This window comes from Lissotriton vulgaris, chromosome 7, assembly GCF_964263255.1.
Source record: "Lissotriton vulgaris chromosome 7, aLisVul1.2, whole genome shotgun sequence".
NCBI lineage: Eukaryota > Metazoa > Chordata > Amphibia > Caudata > Salamandridae > Lissotriton > Lissotriton vulgaris.
This window is the reverse complement of record NC_141695.1, coordinates 18559836-18577379: the sequence shown is the minus strand read 5'-3', so window position 1 is coordinate 18577379 and position 17544 is coordinate 18559836. Positions and strand designations below refer to the sequence as shown.

The 17544-nt window shown below is 47.3% G+C and overlaps 1 protein-coding gene across 1 annotated transcript in view; it reads left to right on the top strand.

Annotated features, from left to right (window-relative positions):
- The window catches only part of LOC147700540 (uncharacterized), an 87276-nt gene that overhangs the window by 29708 nt on the left and 40024 nt on the right, over positions 1-17544 (top strand). The window lies entirely within an intron of this gene.

Genomic DNA, 17544 nt, shown 5'->3' with positions numbered 1-17544 from the left:
GCCTCATACTCCCGAGCGGTTGCCGGGTTGAGGTGAGGCCATCACCCACACAAAGCTGGGTGAGTATCACCAAGAGGAAATGCCTCTGAGTGATTCAAGACAATATGCTTGTTAAAATGCAGAATAGAATCTATTCCTGCAGGTGTGTCTGCATGGTCGCTGTGTGTGTATGATGGGTGTGCGTGAGAGATATGGTGGTTTTTGACACACTGTCTTTTGTGTTTTCTCTTTTTCTCTTGTTAGGAAGAAGACACTTCTCCTTCCCTCCAGTGGACTTTTAAGTATATTAGTTCCTGGTTTATATGTGACTCTGGATGAGTACATTTTTTCACTTATACATTCCACATGTAGTTGCAGTAGCTGTTTTTCTGTTTTAAAGGTCCTGAAGAAAGCTGAGCTATCTGCTCTATTAGCTGAAACATGTCGACCATACTGCACAGCGCCTCTGAGTAGTCGTACTACTTGGCGTGTTTTTAATCTTTTACACTAGGACCCCTATTGCAATGTTCTTTGGTGTCCTGGTAGTTAATTTTATCTCACACTTTCCCTGAGCTCTGCACACTGTCCACTCACAATATTTTTTGGGGTCACAACAGGACCACATTCCTTTGACGTCCCCTCCCGATCGACACTATATGGTCAGATTCGGTTCGGGATGATCATTTGATTCCTATGTGACGCAACTCCACCATATGGGTGGTCTGATGGGAATCATTTTGGTCCTGCTGGTGACAAAGAGCTTCTACTGTTGCAACCCTTTATCTCATGCGCTCACCACTAGTGCCTCACGGCCGCCATTGCGGTTACACACCACTGTCAGACCTTGCCTGCTCTTTTGTGTGTTGTGTATCTTGGCATAGGGGAGCGAGCAGGAAGGTCAATAAATATTCCCCCCGACCCTCCACACACCTGTTTTGTTTGTATAGTATTGAGTGCAGCTTTTTAGTTGCGGGTCGTTTTGTTCATGGTGCCAACCATGTTTGCACCACTTAGCTCACCTAACTGATGTGTGTTTGTTGTCTCTTTGTCTGCCCTCACTGACACCCCTAGACATCAACTTCTAGTACCTTACAGGGTCCGCATATAGTTTGGTTACTCTGCCATAATATACTGACCCTTTATCACCTGTGTGCCCCTGATTCTGACTTTATACGTGGTTTCTTTCTAGACATTGTCATTAAGTACCACGTCATCAATATGTCCCACCGCATATGACACGGTTGGAGACTTGTGCTGTTTTTACTTTTGGCCTGGGGTAGCTGTCTTTTATAATAAACCTGGTCTTGGACTGTCTCTTCCCAACTGCAACTAAATAAATAAATAATTGCACGCTATGGGGATATTGATGTTATTTATTTTGCTCTATTACCCAATGACGATACGGGTTGATAGGAGCACGGGATTATATTACCCACCGATCCGGTGCCATTTGAATTCTGCGCCCGTCGAGTTATATAAACTTGACAATGGATCTGCCGTTATATTTACAGAACACTCGCTTTTCAAGTCTTCAGTCCCAGAGTGACTTCATCCAACCGGCGAGTCTAAGGGTTAATGCATGCGCAACAGAATGGAGATCCTCTCCTTGTGCGCATGCGCGAGAAGGTAGCAGCTTCCGCAACGCGAGCCTCAGCGGTTGCTTGCAATCTTTACTCTATGGCTAATTGCACACAGGTTTAAAAGGAGGAAGGTCTCCAGCATTCTGCACCTCCACTTCCGCTCGGGTCTGCAGCGAGAGCACCGACGGAGAGGTAAGTCAGTTTGCTCATATTCCAGTGTAGCGAGTAAACTCTTCCTGGTGTAATATCAAGTCTAGTAAGACCCGGCAGACCCTCTATCTTTTCTCTTACTGCTGTTGAGATCAGCATATCCCCGGTTTACGAGGTAGTTCAGCCACACCCGGCATGGCCCCATATCTATGTGTAAACTATTCCTCTTTCACCTATGGGAGGTCTTGGGCACCCTGTTTTTGAATATATGGAGTGAATTGAGCAGCCTTAACTAGGTCTGTCTTAGGGACAATGCCACCACAAATCCCTGCTTGCATATAGCACGTGTATAACATGCAATACCCCACTGCTGGGGTCAGGACATTTACCATCTTTTAAAGGAATTTTCTTTAGATGTACACAGATATCAGGACTCTACGTGTTGTTAAGGATCACAGTGTGTGTGATATTATTGTTATATATATACCCCTTGTGAATCTTTGTGATGTTCGGTGTAGGGCGTCATCTTGTGTACTTTCACACGTCAGTTTGGTTATTTGTATAGAACTATTGGGTAGGACATCGTAAAGTTGTGTGCTTACCGTGTCCTTTTCTATACCACAGAGCGGGGCCTCATACTCCCGAGCGGTTGCCGGGTTGAGGTGAGGCCATCACCCACACAAAGCTGGGTGAGTATCACCAAGAGGAAATGCCTCTGAGTGATTCAAGACAATATGCTTGTTAAAATGCAGAATAGAATCTATTCCTGCAGGTGTGTCTGCATGGTCGCTGTGTGTGTATGATGGGTGTGCGTGAGAGATATGGTGGTTTTTGACACACTGTCTTTTGTGTTTTCTCTTTTTCTCTTGTTAGGAAGAAGACACTTCTCCTTCCCTCCAGTGGACTTTTAAGTATATTAGTTCCTGGTTTATATGTGACTCTGGATGAGTACATTTTTTCACTTATACATTCCACATGTAGTTGCAGTAGCTGTTTTTCTGTTTTAAAGGTCCTGAAGAAAGCTGAGCTATCTGCTCTATTAGCTGAAACATGTCGACCATACTGCACAGCGCCTCTGAGTAGTCGTACTACTTGGCGTGTTTTTAATCTTTTACACTAGGACCCCTATTGCAATGTTCTTTGGTGTCCTGGTAGTTAATTTTATCTCACACTTTCCCTGAGCACTGCACACTGTCCACTCACAATATTTTTTGGGGTCACAACAGGACCACATTCCTTTGACGTCCCCTCCCGATCGACACTATATGGTCAGATTCGGTTCGGGATGATCATTTGATTCCTATGTGATGCAACTCCACCATATGGGTGGTCTGATGGGAATCATTTTGGTCCTGCTGGTGACAAAGAGCTTCTACTGTTGCAACCCTTTATCTCATGCGCTCACCACTAGTGCCTCACGGCCGCCATTGCGGTTACACACCACTGTCAGACCTTGCCTGCTCTTTTGTGTGTTGTGTATCTTGGCATAGGGGAGCGAGCAGGAAGGTCAATAAATATTCCCCCCGACCCTCCACACACCTGTTTTGTTTGTATAGTCCAAGAGATGCCCCAGAATATGAGTGGGCTGGAGGCTCCCCAGATGAAGCTGGTAAGTCGCTAGGTCCATTGACAGTTCGGAGGCTAACTTGTCTCCGCTATTGTCAAAGTGGATGTTTAAGTCCCCTAGAATCATAAAGTTGGGGAGGGTAGTGGCCAAGGCCAATGAGTTTTCCAGCAGTGAACTGCAAATTGTCCCATAGCACCTGGTGGGCGGTAGATAAGAATACCCGAAAGGGATTTGTGTAGCTAGAGCTATTGGCTATGCCATTGTTACATCATTGCACAACATGGCTGTGTCATTGTGTAACCATTGTGTAACCATAACACAATGTGGCTGTGTCATTGTGCAACCATTGTTTCACCATTACACAACGTGGCTGTGTCATTGTGTAACCATTGTGTAACCATAACACAATGTGGCTGTGTCATTGTGTAACCATTGTTACACCATGACACAACATGACTGTGTCATTTTGTAACCATTGTTACACCATTACACAACGTGGCTGTGTCATTTTGTAACCATTGTTACACCATTACACCCCGAGGCTGTGTCATTTTGTAACCATTGTTACCTTGTGTGAAGGTGTAACAATGGTTACAAAATGACACAGCCTCGGGGTGTAATGGTGTAACAATGGTTACACAATGACACAGCCATGTTGTGTAATGGTGTAACAATGGTTACACAATGACACAGCCTCGTGGTGTAATGGTGTAACAATGGTTACACAATGACACAGCCATGTTGTGTAATGGTGAAACAATGGTTGCACAATGACACAGCCACATGTTCTAATGGTGTAACAATGGTTACAAAATGACACAACCACGTTGTGTAATGGTGTCACAATGGTTACACAATGACACAGCCACATTGTATAATGGTATAACAATGGTTACACAATGACACAGCCACGTTGTGTAATGATGTAACAATGGCTACAAAATGACACAGCCACGTTGTGTAATGATGTAACAATGGTTACACAATGAAACGGCCACGTTGTGTAATGGTGTAACAATGGTTGCACAATGACACAGCCACGTGTTGCAATGGTGTATCAATGGTTACAAAATGACACAGCCACGTTGTGTAATGGTGTAACAATGGTTACAAAATGACAGTCACGTTGTGTCATGGTGTAACAATGGTTACACAATGACACAGCCACATTGTGTTATGGTTACACAATGGTTACACAGTGACACAGCCCCGTTGTGTAATGGTGTAACAATGGTTGCACAATGACACAACCACGTGTTGCAATGGTGTAACAATGGTTACACAATGACACAGCCTCGTGGTGTCATGGTGTAACAATGGTTACACAATTACACAGCCTTGTGGTGTAATGGTGTAACAATGGTTACACAATGACACAGACACGTTGTGTGGGGGTGTAACAATGGTTACAAAATGACACAACCACGTTGTGTAATAATGTAACAATGGCTACAAATTGACACAGCCACGTTGTGTATTGATGTAACAATGGTTACAAAATGACACAGCCTTGTTGTGTAATGCTGTAACAATGGTTACACAATGACACAGCCACATTGTGTAATGATGTAACAATGGCTACAAAATGACACAGCCACGTTGTGTAATGATGTAACAATGGTTACACAATGAAACGGCCACGTTGTGTAATGGTGTAACAATGGTTGCACAATGACACAGCCACGTGTTGCAATGGTGTATCAATGGTTACAAAATGACACAGCCACGTTGTGTAATGGTGTAACAATGGTTACAAAATGACACCGTCACGTTGTGTCATGGTGTAACAATGGTTACACAATGACACAGCCACATTGTGTTATGGTTACACAATGGTTACACAGTGACACAGCCACGTTGTGTAATGATGTAACAATGGCTACAAAATGACACAGCCACGTTGTGTAATGATGTAACAATGGTTACACAATGAAACAGCCCCGTTGTGTAATGGTGTAACAATGGTTACACAATGACACAGCCTTGTTGTGTAATGGTGTAACAATGGTTGCACAATGACACTGCCACGTTGTGGAATGGTGTAACAATGGTTGCACAATGACACAGGCTCGTTGTGTGGGGGTGGGACATGCATGTTGGGCTGCAGTTTAACAGCGCCTCGTGAATTCTTTACAGGATCTTCTGTGTTCGTGACGCTGTGTTGCCCCCAGGCTGCTCGGAGTTTTAACACATTTTGCCCTGAAAGTGGAAAGGAATAGAGGGCCTTTCGTCTTTCGGTTTTGAAGCTGTGAGCACAATGTCATTGTTTTGTAAATAAACATTTTCCTGCAAATGTAATTAAAAAAAAAATTATTCATGTATTTTGACGTGGAGCTTGGAGGCGATAAAAGGCAGGGCGACAAAAGCTGTTTGTTTTGATGGCAAGGCTGCATTTCGGTTTTTTGTGCAAACTCGACCTGAGCAGCAGCTGTGTTTCTCACACGAGGACACGTTCATTTTATTTTTAGGCATCAGAAGACTTAGTGATTTGCCCAGAATGGCCAATATCCCACTGGTCATTTGCAGCTGGGCGTCATTAGTGACGTCACCGTGGAGGGGTGGGGACCAAGGAAGTGTCTCATGAGCGGAAGTGGTCATGAGTTATGTGACAGAGGGGAGGGGACAGAGTAGAACCCTTTAAAAGTGTGCTACCCCCCAGCTACCCTCTCTTTGTCCCCCGATGTGCTACAGGAGCCGGACTGAATGTATGCCACACACCCGCCCCAACATGTCTACATTGGAGCCTTTCGTAGCCGTGTTATGGCACCAATGCTTGAGGGCACTCAGCTGTCCAGTTTGCCGCCTCCTTCGGGAGAGCCTTGGGTGAGGCTGGTTGGAAGGAGGGCTAACCTGCTAGTTGCCCAGAACTTCTAGCCCTACCTCGGGTACCACAAAGATAATGTGGGACCTGACCAAGAGTCATGGGATGCCCCGGCAGGGACCAAGGCGCTCTGCGGTCTCTGGAGCTGACACAAATGTTTTTTGTCAGTTTCTCACTAACCCTGGGCAAAGCACTAAGCTACGCTTGTGTAGTTTGTGATGTTTGCGCTACTTCACACTACGCGAATTGCACGTAGTGCAGTGCAAACACGCGTAGCGCAGCGCAGCAGTCATTTTTCGCTTGCTCGCGGCCTTCAACATAAAGTTGGCGACCGCGAGCAAGGAAAATGACATCCCGGCGAGACTTTTCCTCGTTTGCGATCAGCAACATCATGTTGCCAATCGCGAGCCTGGGAAATAAACCTCCCAGCGAGATTCTCTAAGCGGGGAGGTCAGGTTTCTCATTGCGAGTGGTCGCGTATGCTTGTGACCGCTCGCGATGAGAAACTACCAGTCCGCGTTGAGAAAGCTGCACTCGAGTAGAAATCTACTCGAGCGGTAGATAACAACCGCTTGCACTGTGCAAGATGCAGTTTGCACTGCTTGCACAGTGCAGACAAACATCCGGCACTGTGCAATCAGTGCGAACAGCATTTTGCACAGTGTACTATGCAGTTTGCATAGCTAGTCATAGTGCAAAGTTCACTTCGCGTAGCTGCACGTAGCGCTACTTCGAGAACTACGCCCAGGGTTATTTCTCACCTGATCTTTCTGTACTATGTTGCCCCCAAATGGGGATGTAAATAGGGTATGTGGAATGCTGTGTTTGGGTTTGCTGTGTATTTTGCAATATTTTCAATTGTGTAATGTTAATTGTTTACAGTGGTTATTATACCACCTTGTTTCATGTGAAGTAAATTTGATACACCCTAGACCAAGAAGTTGAGTCTGTTGCCTTTGTGGGTCGAGAGAGGACCGCGCAGTTTTGTAAGGGTGGTTGACCCCATCTCCATTGAACGAGTGAGCATACTATAACCGGATGTTGAGGCTGTGCGGAGAATCGAACCTGGCTCCACACTCCTCAAATTGGCAGCTCTGGCTATGAGGCCACATCCTCTCCCTGTTTGCTTTTCTTGGTGTTCAGAGACGATTGCCATTCCTCCCCATCAAAGCGTTTCTTATTCTTGAGATTTGCCTTCTGAAGGATTGTACTAAAAACAAGAAGCTTGTGTGTTATATTGCCGGCGAGAAACAGAGTTTGTGTTTGATATAGCGCAGGGCCACGTCACTGTTAAGTGAATCTGACCTGGCCTTACATAGACAAGGACTATTATAAAATCCTGCTGCTCAGGCCCAGTGCGGGACTCGAGCTCCAGTCCAACCACAGTTTCAAGCCGCTTGTGTTTAGTGCATGGACATACCATTCACCCTCTCTTCAGCCCAGCAACGGTGGGAGTAAGTTTCACAAAATCATCTGCATGCACATACTTGTTTTCATTTATTCGCAGTTTCCATCACACACACTAGAAACGAGGGGTGTCTATGCACTTCACAAAAGAGAAAAACAAGCATTGGCATAGCCAATAGGTCTCGCCTTTGGGACCTTTTAAGTGTTTAGCTAGAGCTATTGGCTATGCCAAAGTGTTAAAGTTATGTTGTAGAAAAGTGTGGCTGCTGTTTAGCATATTTAAATATTGTAATAAAGAAAACCAATAACAATGTGATGGTTCCTCTGGTCCACTTCGTAAATGGAGACCCTGACATTAACCTTCTGGCTTCTGCTTATGGTACAGTACAGTGGTGTACATTAGTGTAAAAATTGGTGGTGCAACAACAAAATGAAATATTGTCTGTTGAAGCGCCCCATTACATTAGATTGTGGCTGTTCTTGCCCTACTCCTACAGTACAGCAGCCAGTGCACATATTTTTAGGCCCCCTTACTGTTTTTTTATTTAACTTATGTATTTTGTTATGAGAGTTTATTTATCTTTTAAACAGGGTGTGTTGGCAAATTATTTTACTATTTTTTTTACGTGTGCTTGGATTTTCATGTTTACATTATGCATTGTGTACTTCACTAAAACAAGCAGTTGCAGTGCAATAGAACATGACTTTTTAGGAAGCGTGATCGGGTAATTGAGGCTTCCGATTACATTTTGTACTACACTGTTAAGTTCCGGTCAGAGGTGCAATGAAAAAATGATCGCATTATACAGATTTAGTGCTTCTTGTGCAAGGCCGCTGATGCTTCTTGGATCTGGAGGAGAATATTCCATTGGACTGCAGCGGGGTTAGGGGGTGCTCCTCCTCCTTGAAAGAAACCAAACATGTTACAGGGCGTTTCTCTAACCCCAAGCTCGAGTCACAACCTTGAGGCGAGCATGCTGCCAGCTGGCACGAAGCGCATTGACAGTAAGCTGTTTACTTGCTGTCCACCAATGGCATCTACAAAGAAGGAATGTCGGAGCTCCATACAGCTGCAAGGTTTCAGCTGCAAGAAAATGAAGGCCAAGGTCTTTCAGTCCCAGTCATTTCAGCAATGCGATTATTGGTGCATGGCCACAATAAATGTCTGCCAATAAAGTGAAAGCACAAGTGCAGAATGGGTGCGCTTTTAAAAACAATTTCTTGGTTAATGTAAATACGGCGAACATATAATTAAAGGCGTGTGGCTGACATTGAGGTAAAAACATGGCATAGGTGCATTTAAAACAAGGAAGCTATCAACTTCAGGAATGTGAAAGAAAGCTCTCGTATCTTGAAAGCTGATAACTCATGACGAGAGAGAAAAGCCATATGGCGCCTCTGCTCGTAAGCGTGCGCCCCTACGTGTAAACTCAAGCTTTAGGCCACAGTGGTAGCTTTTGTCTGAAGCCCTTACTAAAAGCCTTGCCCGTCAGCGCATGCGCTGGATAGGGCAAGACCTAAAAATCAAAAAAGCAATGCATAGATAACAGTAAACAATATAAAAAAAAGCTCCTAGAAATTATAGTTTAAATTGAAGCTAAACAACAGCTCATAAATAATGTACAAATACATATTCTATATGGAGATGCACAAAGTGTAATATGCTATTTGTTATCTCTGTTCACTTTGGGTGTGGCCATGAGAGGCAGAGAATCAAGTAGGTATACATTGGCATGTATGGTTAATGCCATGTTGTTTTTAAGTTGAGCCTTCTAGACCGTGTGTGCGGTGTCTGTTGCCAGGTATATTATAGGATTACATCGAGCATCAAGTCAAGTCAAGTCAAGTCATACCATTTATATAGCGCACTACATACCCAGAGGGTTTCAAGGCACTTAGGAAGGGGAGGAGGATTATTTGTCAAAAATCCACGTTTTAAGCTGTTTTCTGAACGCTAGGTGATTCTGGGTGAGGCGAAGGTAAGCAGGGAGTGAGTTCCATGTTTTGGCAGCTAGGTATGAGAAGGATCTGCCACCCATGGTGGTCTTGTTGATGCGAGGTACAGTGGCGAAGGCTTGGCTGGAAGAGCGAAGTTGGCGGGAGGGGGTATGAAAGGACAGTCGAGAGTTTAGGCACTCTGGTCCGATGTCGTAGAGTGATTTGTGTGCGTGGGTAAGCAGTCGGAAAGTAATCCTCTTATTGACGGGTAGCCAGTGGAGGTCTTTAAGGTGACCAGAGATGTGTTCGTTGCGTGGGATGTCTAATATGAGCCTGGCTGAGGCGTTTTGGATTCGTTGTAGTTTCTTCTGTAGTTTTGCGGTAGTACCTGCGTAGAGGGTGTTTCCGTAGTCCAGTCGGCTCGTGACCAGAGCGTGGGTGACTGTTTTCCTTGTTTCGGAGGGGATCCAGCGAAATGTTTTTCTGAGCATGCGAAGAATGTTAAAGCAGGAAGAGGATACGGCGTTGACTTGTCTGTTCATTGAGAGTGAAGAATCCAGGATGACGCCTAGGTTCCGTGCGTGGTCTGTCGGGATGGGTGCTTTTCCGAGGGCTTCCGGCCACCAAGAGTCGTCCCATGCAGAGGGGGATTTACCTAAGATGAGGACTTCTGTTTTGTCTGAGTTCAGTTTCAGTCGGCTTTGTTTCATCCATTCGGCGACTTCTTTCATTCCCTCGTGTAGGTTAGTTTTGGCGGTGCTGGGGTCCTTGGTGAGAGATAGGATCAGTTGAGTGTCATCCGCGTAGGAGATGATGTTGAGGTTGTGTTGGCGGGCGATGGCCGCGAGGGGGCTCATGTATACGTTGAAGAGGGTGGGACTGAGTGAGGATCCTTGTGGTACGCCGCAGATGATTTCAGAGGCCTTGGACTTGAATGGTGGGAGGCGGACTCTCTGGGTTCTTCCGGTGAGGAATGAGGTGATCCATTCCAGTGCTTTTCCTTGGATTCCGATGTTTCCGAGGCGTTGTAAAAGGGTGCTGTGGCAGACTGTGTCGAAGGCTGCAGAGAGGTCAAGGAGGATGAGGGCGACTGTGTCTCCATTGTCCAGTAGAGTTCGAATGTCGTCTGTAGCTGCGATGAGGGCGGTTTCAGTGCTGTGTTTGGCTCGGAAGCCAGATTGTGAGGGGTCGAGTGATTTGTTGGCTTCGAGGAAGGCGGCGAGCTGGTTGTTGACAGCTTTCTCGATGACTTTGGCCGGGAATGGAAGAAGCGAGATGGGGCGGTAGTTTTTGAGTTCGGTGGGGTCTGCTGTTGGTTTTTTCAGAAGAGCGGTGAGTTCAGCGTGTTTCCAGTCTTCTGGGAAGGTAGCGGAGTTGAATGAGCAGTTGATGACGTCTCGGAGGTGCGGAGCTATGACGGAGTCTGCTTTGTTGAAGATGTGGTGAGGGCATGGGTCTGTGGGGGATCCAGAGTGGATGGAATTCATCAGGCGGATGGTGTCCTCAGTGGAGATTGGGTTCCAGGCGTTAAGGGTGTTAACGGGGGGAAGATGGTCAGCTGATGGAAGGGTGGGTAGATTTCCGGGTTGGTTGTCGAAGCTGTTGTGGATGTCAGCAATCTTGTTGTGGAAAAAAGAGGCTAGGGAATCGCAGAGGGTTTGAGAGGGGGTGATGTCGTTGGAGTTGGCCGAGGGGTTGGAAAATTCCTTGACAATGTTGAACAGTTCCTTGCTGTTGTGGGCGTTGTTGTCAAGTCGATCTTTGAATGCTGTTTTCTTGGCTTTTCGGATCAGTTGGTGGTGAGTACGGATGGCGCTTTTGAAGGCATCCTTCTTGCTGGTGGATGGGTCTTTTTTCCAGGCATTTTCAAGGGAGCGGCACAGTTTCTTGGACTTCTTGAGGTCGTCGTTGAACCATGAGGCCTTCTTGATGCCAAGTTTGTGTTGACGTTTTTTCAGTGGTGCTAAGTTGTCGGCGGTGTTGGATAACCAAAGGGTGAGGTTGGAGGCGGCTTCGTTGGCGTTAGAAGAGAGGTCTGGGGAGGTTTGAAGGAGCGATGTGGAGATCTGCTCTGTGGTGATTTTGTTCCAGTTTCTTTGTAGAGTTGGTTGGAGGTGGATGATGGGTTTCGGCTTGTTGTAGGTGAAGTGAACGCAGCTGTGGTCAGTCCAGAGGAGATCCGTAGTGTGGCTGAAGGAGACATGGTTGCTGGAGGTGAAGATGGGGTCGAGAGTGTGGCCTGCGATGTGGGTGGGGGAAGTGACCAGTTGTTTAAGTCCGAGGTTGGCGAGGTTGTCCAAGAGGGTGGCGGTGTTGCGGTCGTTGATCTTTTCAAGGTGGAAGTTGAGGTCTCCCAGAAGGATGTAGTCTTTGGAGGGGAGCGCGTGTGGGGTGATGAAGTCCGTGATGTCTTCACTGAATTTTGCGCGTGGTCCTGGTGGTCTGTAGAGGAGGGTGCCTCTGAGTGTGGTCTTGGGGTCGATGTGGATCTGGAAGTGAAGGTGTTCGGAGTTGGCGAGGTTGGCATCAGAGCTGGTTGAGATGCGGATTGATTTCTTATGGACGATAGCGATTCCACCTCCTGTATGGTCTGTGCGGTCCTTGCGTGTGATCTTATAGTCATTAGGGATAGCGATGGCGATGTCAGGGGCGGAGGAAGCGTTCATCCATGTTTCCGTTAGGAAGGCGATGTCCGGAGAGATGGTGTCTAGTAGGTTCCAAAGGTCAATGGCGTGTCTGTGGACCGAGCGGGTGTTGAGAAGGATGCATTCTAGGAGGTTGGGGTCGGGGATCTGTGTTGTGGTCGTAACGGAGATGTTGTCGGTGCCGCTAAATTTGCAGGAGACGCAGGAGAACGGTCCATGGGTGCGTCCAGGAGCGGCTTGGACGCAGTTGGGGGCGCGACCGGGGTTAAGGGCTAGGAGGGCGGCGGCATCATAGGTAATGCGGGGGGGCTGGGCAGCGCGAGGGGCAGGGGGTCTGGCGCTGGGCGCGGTCCAGGCGCGGAAGGGCGTAGACGGGCTTACCTTTGGCGCACCTTCGGCGCGGATTGGGCGCGGTCGCTGCGCGTGAACGCTGCGCGCGGGAACTACTGTCATATATGGAGGGTGGAGGGGGGAGGGGCGAGGGCGTCTTAGCTGGGAGGCGGGGCGGGCTCGGGATGACCTAAACAACAACAACAATTCTACAAAATGGAGGCGGAGGGGGGAAATGCGTGCAAACAGGAAAAGCGGCGCTTGAAATAAATGAAAAATAAGCAGTTTAGATACAGCGTCTATCAGGTACACAGCAGGCAGCAGGGAATGACCAAAAGCAAGGCAGCAACAGGAAGAGCGGCGCTTTAAATAAATGACTAAATATGTAGTCTAAATATAGCGTCTATCATGCACACAGCAGCACAGGAAAAGCGGCGCTTTAAATAAGTGACAAACTATGCAGTTTAGATATAGCGTCTATCATGCATACAGCAGGCAGCAGTGAGTGGCCAAAAGCAGGGCAGCAACGATACCAGTGACGCAGCAGGACACTGGGGAGCGACCACTCAGATGGCTTTCCTGCCGCCCTCATTAGCTTCTCTTTTATTCAATAGCTTGCCTTGTCCATCTTGTGTCCATCCCTCACCGGGAGTATTGTAGATAATATTATTATATTTGCCTTTATATTGTGCACAGCTACTCAAGGAGTGTCGCGGCACATACCCTACTGAGAGGCTAGGAGGACCAGAAAGTTTATTTAACGAGCAAGGTATTCAGTTTCTTTTTAAAATCGTCAAACCACATCCCCAAGTTTTTTACCAATCCGCCCTGGGTCAGTGGCTGGGGGTATTGATCTGGCCAAAGAGAGACCCACAGCTGCGAAGGGAAATTCCCAAAGAGAAGAATCTCCGTCTTGTCCTCGTTACATTTCAGTTTGGCCTTCACTAGCCAACAAAATACTGCAGTGAGGCAAGCCTTGACGTGCGCAATTTGCTTCGCTCCCTTTGTTCCAGGAGAAGAGCAGCTGAGTATCATCTGTATATGAGATTACTATGGCTCAGAGTTTGTCCGCTAACTGAATTAGTGGGGACATGCAGATTTTAAACAAGAGGGGACTCAGTGCAGGGTCCTTAGGCACCCCAGTGTCTAGTTTTTGGGGGGCGGCTGAATGAGGAGGGATCCAGATGTGATAGGTTTCTGTCTTCCAAATCGGTTTTGAGCCATTTCCAGGCTAAACCGTCAATACTAATTACTCGTAACGGGATGAGGTGGAGGGTATGTGGCACTGTATCGAAAGCTGCAGATAAATCCCGTAGAATCAGTGCCGCCCTGCCCCCGTTGTCTGGAGTGTCCCTCATGGCTTCAGATATTTCAGTTGGCGCCAATTCAGTGTTGTGCAAGGCCCTGAAGGTTGATTGAGCCGGGTGAAGGGGCTGATTCGGCTCAACGAACCTTGATAATTGCCTGTTCACTTGCTTCTCAAGAACCGTAGCCACTTAGCGAAATAGGCCGATAGTTAGAAGGCAGATAAGGATCCAATGAGAGTTTTTTAAGCAAAGGGGATAATCCTGGCCTCGTTCCACCCACAGGGTACCTTAGCAGAGGTTAAAGATAGGTTGAGCAGTATGTTGACTACTGGATTAATGACCTCCGCAAGAAACTTAGGAGGGCAGGGATCGTTGTGAGAACCCGATTTAAGTAATTTTAGTGTGGAGAGAGTCTTCCAAAGAAATAGTTTCTGACTCGCCAAAATTGGCCTGAATAGTTCGAACCTTATCGGCAAAAAACTCTGCAAATTCATCGCACCATTCCTGCAAAGCCACCTTGGGGAGGGTCTCGGCTTTTGGAGAGAGGATGCTCTTAACAATCGCAAAAAGTTATTTGGCGTTATTGCCAGAGCGGGCAATACTCACCTCATAATAGAGGTTTTTAGCTCCAAAAATGGAGGCATAATAATTCTTTTGTAACCTTTTAAAGATCTCTTTATCCTCTGGGCAAAATTGTTCCACCATTTGCGTTCTAGCTTTTTACAATGTTGCCTTTCCAGTTTTAGAGGTCCAGAAAAACAGGGTTTAGAAGGGGTATTTCTTTCTCTGCCAAAGTGGCACGGAGGAGCGAGATGTTCAGCAACTTTCCTGAGCCGCCTACTACAGCTGAATGATGTCTCCTCAATGTCCCCCGACAACTAAGAGGTATTCCTGTCTAGCTCCTTTCTGAACTCCAGGGGTCGATCTTATTAAAGGTTTTTCACCGCTGCCTATTGACCCTAGTCACCTGCTTCGGCTGACTCTGCGTTTGCCAAGCAAACTCGATCAGATCATGGTCTGACCAGATCACCGGAAGGTGGTCATCCATCAGTAATGCCTTATCCGAGCACACTGGATCTAGGATATGACCTCCACGGTGAGCGGGTTTCACAACACATTGTTTAAGATGTGCTTGGTTCAAGACATCTAGAAACTCGAGTGTCCCCGCTTTCCGGTCCCCCATGATGACTTTAAAGCCCTCAGGGATAGCCATCTCAAGCACCGGACTGGAGCTCTGAGTAGCCATGTTTCATTGATGAAAAGCAGATCTACAACCTCCTCGTCGATCAAGTTAAAGATGTACAGAGCATGTTTCCCAGCGGAGTGCGCATTAATCAATGCTGCTTTAATCTTGTGCTTATCTAGATTGGCTTGAGGCTGTGCACCTGGCTGCACCAGCAGCGTTGAGTCTGGGGCTAACCTGAAGTTACATTCTTTGCATTTCGGGTCATATACCTCCGCCAAGTCCCAGCTACCCTTGCCACAATGTATCGCCAGAGTGAGCTGGATAAGCTCTGTTCTGCTGTACTTTAATAAGGGCATCTCACTTTTACCCCCGATACGGGCAGCGTAGCTGTCGCTTCCGGGACGCGGATGGGCGCAGACAGGCTTTGCTTCCGGGATGCGGATGGGCACAGACAAGCTTTGCTTCCGGGACGCGGATGAGAGCAGACAGGCTTTGCTTCCGGGACGCAGATGGGCGCAGACAGGCTTTGCTTCCGGGACGCGGATGGGCGCAGACAGGCTTTGCTCTGGGACGCGGATGGGCGCAGACAGGCTTTGCTTCCGGGACGCTGATGGGCGCAGACAGGCTTTGTTTCCGGGACGCTGATGGGCGCAGACAGGCTTTGCTTCCGGGACGCTGATGGGCGCAGACAGGCTTTGCTTCCGGGACGCTGATGGGTGCAGACAGGTTTTGCTTCCGGGACGCTGATGGGCACAGACAGGCTTGCCTTAGGCGCTTCTGCTGCACACATTCACACAGTGAGTGTCTCTATCTGCATTCTCCCATGATGAATAGAGCACGCACAAACTCAAAATGGCATCTCTAGTCGTCCTCAACCGAAAGATTTCATCCACCCCGGGCGGGCTCGCACACTCCTCTGAAAGCCCCAGAGCAGTTCAAATTCACAGCGTACGAGTGAAAGTTAAAAATGCACTGATACGCTCTGCACTAAACAGTTTGGCAAGAATTAGCAGAATGAACCAAAATGGAAAAAACTGTCTTAAAACAGTTTAGACACTTCAAAACAGTTTTGGCAACTTAAAATAGTGAAAGACAGAAGGTAGGAGCTGCGAAACTAACCAGCCAGATGCAAGGATACGCACACAGCGAGAGCAGAGCACAGAGCACAAAGGAGGTGGGGGGGTTCAAAATAAATACATGAGGAAGACAGCTTCAACACACATGCACTCTTATGGTGTGCATACCCAAAACAAAAAAGGTCCTTAAAAGTGAGCGGTGGAAGAATACAGGTAAAGGGGCCAGAATGCACTCACGTTGTATGTTTCTTTCCACCCCATGTTGCTTTCTCACTCATGTGCTTCTCTCCTGTCCTCTCCATGTTTTCTTCTCTGCTCGTTTGCTGCCCCAGCGACAACGTTGCTGTGTCTTACTCCTTGTTTCTCCTCATGCTTGCATTTTCCAAAAGTGTAAAAGAAATATTTCATTAAAGACACCTCACAGGGGTGAGACAAGAGACACACGAGTATGTGTGAGTGTTTGTGTGCATGCAAGCATGTGTGTCTCGGTGTGCACACATGCTTAGGTATGTAGGCGTGCCTGGGTGTGTGTATGTGTGTGTGTGCTTGTATATGTGTAAGCATGTGTAAATGTAGCTTCTCTTGGTAATGCTGTATATGTATCTGCATGCTTGCTTATGTGCACAGCTGTGCGCGTCTGTGTTTGTATGTGCTCGTGCTTGCATGCGTATGTGTACATGAGTGTGTCTGTGTGTATGTATGCTTGTGTAGTTGCATCTATCTGTGTATGGGGCTGCAGGTGGCTGTGTTTCCAAATGTGTGCATGTTTGTGTGTGCATTTGTGTCTGTGTATGCATGTTTCTTTGCATCTGTGCTTGCACGTTTGTGTGTCTCTGTGCATCTGTTAATTTTGAAGGCTTTTCTTTTATTGCACATTAGAGGCTCAGGGGGTGGATGAGAGCTCTTTATTAAGAACAACATCTGTGATAACTACTGGCTGGGGAAAGATGAACCTCATTAGTACCAGTTTAGTACTTGAATTCAACAATCCGCAACTGTACGGTGACGGATTAAACAGGGCCAGCTCTAGGCTCATGGTGGCCCTGGGCACGGAGCGTAGGTAGGGGGCCGGGCCCGGAAGAGGGGGTCCGGGCGGGGCGGAGCGCGCAGGCCAGTAAAGAGGGGAGGGGGTCAGGGAGTTTAGAAGTGGAGCAGAGCCAGAGGCCCCCAAATCCCTGCCAGGGGCCTCCACGCAAATATGTATCCATCCTCAGAGGATTAATATATTAAGGATATATATTGGCGTGGTGGCCCCTGGGGTTTGGTGGCCCTGTGCAGGTGCACAGCTTGCACATGCCTAGAGCCGGCCCTGGATTAAAGTTTGGAGAGACCATGCCAGTGCCCAGCTCCGCGTGTCATGCATTTTTTTGGTCTTCGTTTGAGCTACGATATGTTTGTTGTTGTGATCTGACATCATGCAGTGGGGTGTGGATTATGTGTCATGTTTGTGAAATGCAGAGTCCTGTTTAAAATGTTCTGGCTTCAAGAGTCTATAATTCCATTGTTGTTGCTGTTTTTTTCCAGCCAGCATATTACTCTTGTCTCCCCTCCCTCATAA